Source organism: Giraffa tippelskirchi, chromosome 14, assembly GCF_054371585.1.
Source record: "Giraffa tippelskirchi isolate mGirTip1 chromosome 14, T2T-mGirTip1v1.2.pri, whole genome shotgun sequence".
NCBI lineage: Eukaryota > Metazoa > Chordata > Mammalia > Artiodactyla > Giraffidae > Giraffa > Giraffa tippelskirchi.
Window position 1 is genome coordinate 16,597,442 of NC_137288.1, and position 6,000 is coordinate 16,603,441.

Genomic DNA, 6,000 nt, shown 5'->3' on the forward strand with positions numbered 1-6,000 from the left:
CAGATTGGCTGGAACATATCCTCCCTGACAAAGACTGAGGCCCCTCTGTGAAGTGTCTATTCAAACCTTCTGTCCAGTCTTTACTGGGCTGATGGAGTCTTTATTATCGACTTGGGAAAGAATTTTAAATGTTTTGAACATGAGTCCTTTATCTGATATCCATGTTTTGGTAAAATCTTCTCCTTGTCTGTGACTTGCATTTTCACTTTCTCTATGGTGGCATTCGAAGAACAAATGTCTTTCAATTTGATCAAGTCTAACTGATCAATTTAAACCAAGCAATTTTAGCTCTTTGGACTCTGGTTTCTGATGAGAAACCCATGGTCATTCAAATCCCGTTTCCTTCTAGACAGCTGGTCTGCTTTCTTTAGCTCTTTCCAAGTTATTGTTCTGTGTCTTAGGCCTTTAGCGTCTTGACTGTGATGTGACCAGGTGTTGTTTTCTCTGATTTTATTCTGTTTGGATTTGCTGAGCCTCTTAAATCTGTAAATTTATGTTTTTCATCAAGCGTGGTATGATTTGAGGTTTTATTTCCTCAAACATTGTTTTGTGTCTCCATCTCATTTTCTCCCCCTTGTTGGACTTCAATGACGTGTGTCTCTAGTTTATTTGCTTTTTTTAATTGCCCCCCCTGCCAACCCTGGGTCTCTGAGGCCCTGTTGATCTTTATTTCCTCTCTCTATGTCAACTGGGAAGTCTTTCCTGGCCTGTGGGTGAGGTGGCAGACAGAGCTTTCCTCCGTCAGCTCCATTCTGCTGTGTCCATTCAGTGACTGTGTCTTTTCAGACATTCTGTTTTCAGTTCTATGTATTTTTTTATCAGTTTCCTTTTTTAATCCTGCTTCTCTGCTGAGAATGTCTTCATTTTCATTTTTTTTCAAGAGTATGTACCTTTATTTTATGAAGCATTGTTTTTAGTCCTCTTCCCAGTGTTCTGGCATCTGTATCATGTTTCATTTTGTATTTGCTGACTGCATGACTGGTTTTATCCTGGTTTTTGATGTGTCTCTTATTTTGGTGTTTATCCTGGACATTATTTATGCTATGTGCATAGACCCTGGTTCTGTTAAAAACCTCTGCAGAATGTTTCTGTTTTTATTCTTCAAGCGTCAACGTGGTAGGTTCAGACCTTCTGCTCTGAATGGGAGCTCACAGCTGAGGTCTACACTTCTAACCTCAGATTTTTAATTGTTTTTTTAATAGCTTGAGATTTACAGTTTAGAACAAACTATGATCTATTATCACTTAAAATATTCACTCTGTTCCAAAGTAAGCTTGATAGTTCAAAATACAGTTGATCCTCGAACAAGCCAGGGTTGGGGTGCCATCACTCATACTCAAAAATCTGAATATAACTTTGAGGCTGGCCCTTGCTGTCTGAGGCCCCATGGATTCAACCAACTGTGGGCCATGTGCACTTTCACATTCCCTGGCAAAAATCTACATGAAAATGGATTCACACAGTTCAAACCCGCTGTGTTCAAGGCTCGGCTGTATATCTCCTCCCAGTTCAGTTCAATTGCTCCATTGTGTGACTCTATGTGACCCCATGGACTGCAGCAGGCCAGGCTTCCCTGTCCATCATCAAAGCCTAGAGCTTGCTCAAACTCATGTCCGTCAAGTCGGTGATGCCATCCAACCATCTCATCCTCTGTCGTCCCCTTCTCCTCCCATCTTCAACCTTTCCCAGCATCAGGGTCTTTTTCCAATGAGTCACTTCTTCGTATCAGGTGGTCAAAGTATTGGAGCTTCAGCTTCAGCATCAGTCCTTCCAATGCATATTCAGGACTGATTTCCTTTAGGATGGACTGGTTGGATCTCCTTGCGGTCCAAGGGATTCTCAAGAGTCTTCTTCAGCACCACAGCTCAAAAGCAGCAATTCTTTGGCACTCAGGTTTTTCCATAGTCCAACTCTCACACCCATACGTGAGCACTTGAAAACTCGTATCTTTGACTAGATGAACCTTTGTTGGCAAAGTAATATCTCTGCTTTTAATATGCTATCTAAGTTGGTCATAGTTTTTCTTCCAAGAAGCAAGCATCTTTTAATTTCATGGCCGCAGTCACCATATGCAGTGATTTTGGAGTCCAGGAAAATAAAGTCTGTCATTGTTTCCACTGTGAGAACCCCTGAACAGTATATCTCCCCTACTCTCCCAATTTTGTGGTCCACCCTTCCATTTTTGTTTTGTGACTAAAAGTATTTATTAACACAGGCCTGCTTTCTTACACAAATGATAATACACCATACACACATTTTCCATTCTTGTAGGAAGTGAGTGTTATTTCAATTTTGGCTAAATATATGAAATAACTTGCATGGTGATGACATAATATTATTGAGACTGTTTGATTAAGTCAATAATTGTTCTTATTTCTTTGTGAATACGGACTTAAATGGATCAGTAGATTGTCTTACAAAGCTAAGATTGATATTATGTCTTGATAACACAGTTTTCATTTATATTTATTCTGAAATCGAATTTTCCAGAGTCAACATTTAAATTTTGATTTTAAAACTGAAAATAATTGCTTTATTTCATTCTATTAACATGAAAGAGGAGCTATGGTCAGTTTTTGGAGCTGTGATTTTTTTTTTAAAATTCTGTGTTCAACTCTAAGAATCTTTTTTTCTGTTTGTTTTTTTTAAATCAGCATACAGTTGGGTAAATAAATATTTAGAAGATGTGTGAATCAGTTTATAAAAGTAAAGGGACTTCCCACAGGCAGGTGATGGTGGTTACTTCACCTGCTGAGCACTTGGGAAGTCATCTGATGAACTGTGTGTCTGATGAACTGAGTGCCTGGTGCTCAGACGAGGCTTCATGACCAAACGGCGTCATCGTTGCAGCAGTTGGCTGATCCATCACGAAGGAGAAGAAGCGACTCTGAGACCTCGCTGGTGAACATATGGCAGCCTCTGATTCCCTCACTAAATCAGATGATATTACTAGAAGTGGGTCATTATGCACACATTGTAATCTATCGTTAAGCCCAACAGAGTAATATTTAGCTAGTGCTTTAATTGTGCTACTGGGATTTATCTCTTCTTTTCAAGGAAAAAAAGTCAAGCAGAAGGAAATAGGGAGAAGCAGTGAATTTTCCATTTTGATAGAGAGTCATTTTTGACAAATGACATGTGGGGCTGAGCAGCCCCAGTCTAATGAGGCTGGAATCTTGGTCTTGCTGGGTTGCCGGCTGCAGGAATATCCATTTGAAGGGCTGCCCTCATGGCTCCGGCTGCAGTTTCCGTTGATCAGTTTGCACAGTGAAATGTGGTTCATGTCAGCCTAATGGGGTTAGAGTCTATACCACTTTATCTACTCAAAATAGTACATTAAATGTATATTTCAGTCAATCATTCCTTTCTTTAGATCTTTTCTAGAAGCACTCCTTTCTCACCAATATTTTGTCAACCATCCATTCCTATCAGGCACTTTGATTGTTTGTAGTCAGGGATAGAATCATTAAAAAGAGACGATGGTGGATGTGTTTTGCTTTGCATTACTCTCACCTGTTTTAGCATCCCTCCCCGCCCCCCCCACATTGGAAGGTCAATGCTGTTCTGAAAATAGCAAGCATTTTAGCCTGAAACAATCCTATGCTTTTCTTTGGAATCAGCCTCTATCAGACATCATCACCTGCTTCCCGGAGTCTTGTACTGAGTGGTCGCTCCTGGCGGGCCAGCAGAGATGAGCCAGGAGTGCTTAGCATCCCTCAGGTATCTTTCAGGTATGGAGAGGGCATGCTCTGCTGCCAGAGGGGCCCAAGGAGAAGCCAGACAAGACGTTAACATGCTCTATGAAGGGAACACGTGACATGGCTTAATCTAGACCCATTAGATTAAGCGACACGGCTTAATCTAGAATCTAGACTTAATAAAGTTCATCTCCTCAAGACGTGCTGAGATCTGTTCTGTGCTGACAGATTGTTAATGACTCCAAGAGGGCTGGTGAGCACCCCAGAATTTTCAGGGAAAGGGTTTCTCTGGGTTACCTGGAAAGTACACACCGGGTGCTGACGACACAGATTATGAGATATTCCAAGAATTCTCGAGCTTGGTTGAGAGGATGTCTCTGCAGCTTACTTCTGTTTGGAAGGTTTTAGGGACATAAGCCCAAGGAAATGGAATCAATGTCCTGTCAGAGGCCTCTGGCCTTAGCTTTGAAAAGGACGGGGGTTTAGAAATATGTATAGGATCTGGGCTCCCGTCTGGTGAGAAATGGATGTTATGTGCTGGCTGCCAACATACTCCTCATTAAGGATGTACTACGATTCTCTTGGGACTTTTCATGTGGAGCAAAGATGGACAGGCCACTAGCAGCTCACTCACGTGGGACACTTTGTCCAAGGTCCTCAAGCAGTCATGGCGATGTTTGCTTGATGCCTGAAAGCTTTGACACATCATAGAACTAAGAGAAGAGCCTTAGTCTCCGGTAAAGGACATAATTCACCAGGGCGTCCCGAGCTCTCCGGGAACCTTTCTCACAGTTCTTTACTAAGGTCAAACCACAGTAGTTCATATTTGAAAGTTTCTCAAGTTTCATTTATCACCACCAGCTATGTAGCAGGTGATTTACACGTGTTAGTTCATTTAACCCTGAGAACAATCCTGAGAAGTGGGTATTAGATATGTCTTGGTATACTGAGAATTAGGTTAAGAATGTCTTGATATATTAAGAATTAGATTAAGAAGGTTTAATCTAGAATTAAACCTATATTTTTTTACCTGCTACTCCTAGAAATAAATGTGAAATAGACATCTAATCCCACTCATATCATATTTCTCATCATTCATCATATTTTTCTTAGAAATCTGTGTTTCAGTCTTCCCATCCATTTCCAGAGGATGTATGCTTTATTTATTGATATATTTCTGAACTTAGGCAATTTCTGTCTGTTCAGTAACACAAATCTCTTTGAAGAATTCAACCCTATAAATGGCTATGCATTTTTCTCCCAAGGAAATGACTTTTCATTTGTTTTGGGATGCAGCCAAATTTTGGTTGGTATTTTTCATATACTGAGACCAAGTTTGAAGTTTAAAGAAAAGGAAAGACTGAAGCCATCTCTCTTCATTGCTAACTTATGTGTCAAGATGAGCGTATTTTCCAGAGTGACTTGCTGATTCCAGCTCTATCTATACTTAATCAAGAGGAATAGGTCTCATCTTCTTCTGAGCAATCAGACCAGCAGGTGGCCTCTTCCCGGGACACAGAGTTTGGACCCTCCAGTCTGCTCCCAGACCAGGCCATCGTGTGGGTGGATGAGAGGCGGCTACTTGCTGAATTGCATCCTGTGCTCCTGGGCTTCTCTGCATTTGAACAGTTGTGCTGAAAACACATCCATATTCACCAAAGTCTTCTCCTCCAGGAGGAAATCTTTCAATGATGTGTTAATAGCATTGTTTTATATGGCACAGCAAATTTAGCCCACCCCTAGAGGCACAGCAAATTTTGATATATTCTGCTTCTTCTACGTGATGCTTATCGGCTTGGTGTTTAATTTGCAACTTGTTAGCTATTATTCATTCTGTTTGCCCATTTCTCTTCTTGGTTTATACCATTGTCAAATTAACTTCTTTACTGGAATATTCCTGGAAAAAAGATAGGTGCAACACAAAATAAACTGGTTTATTATTTGAATTTCTCTTTGCCTGAGTAGTTTCCAGAACTTTGGCATTTTCTAGATTATAAGTCAAATTAATGTGTAGGGAGATTTATTGCCATAGCTATGAAGCAGTCTTTCTATCTATCACTTGTCTCAGTACCCATCTGTCTGTCTGTTCATCCGTCCATCCATCCATGCATCCATCCATCCATCTACCAATCATTTATCTATCTATGATCTATCAAATCTGAATATGTACATACACATACTCAAACACACAAATAGTAATTCATAGAAAAAGGCCTTCTATGGAGCAATAATTAATTAGCCAAGTGTCCTTTTCTCCTTGCAGGGAAGAGAAAACGAGGCAGGGGAAGACAAAGTTGATATC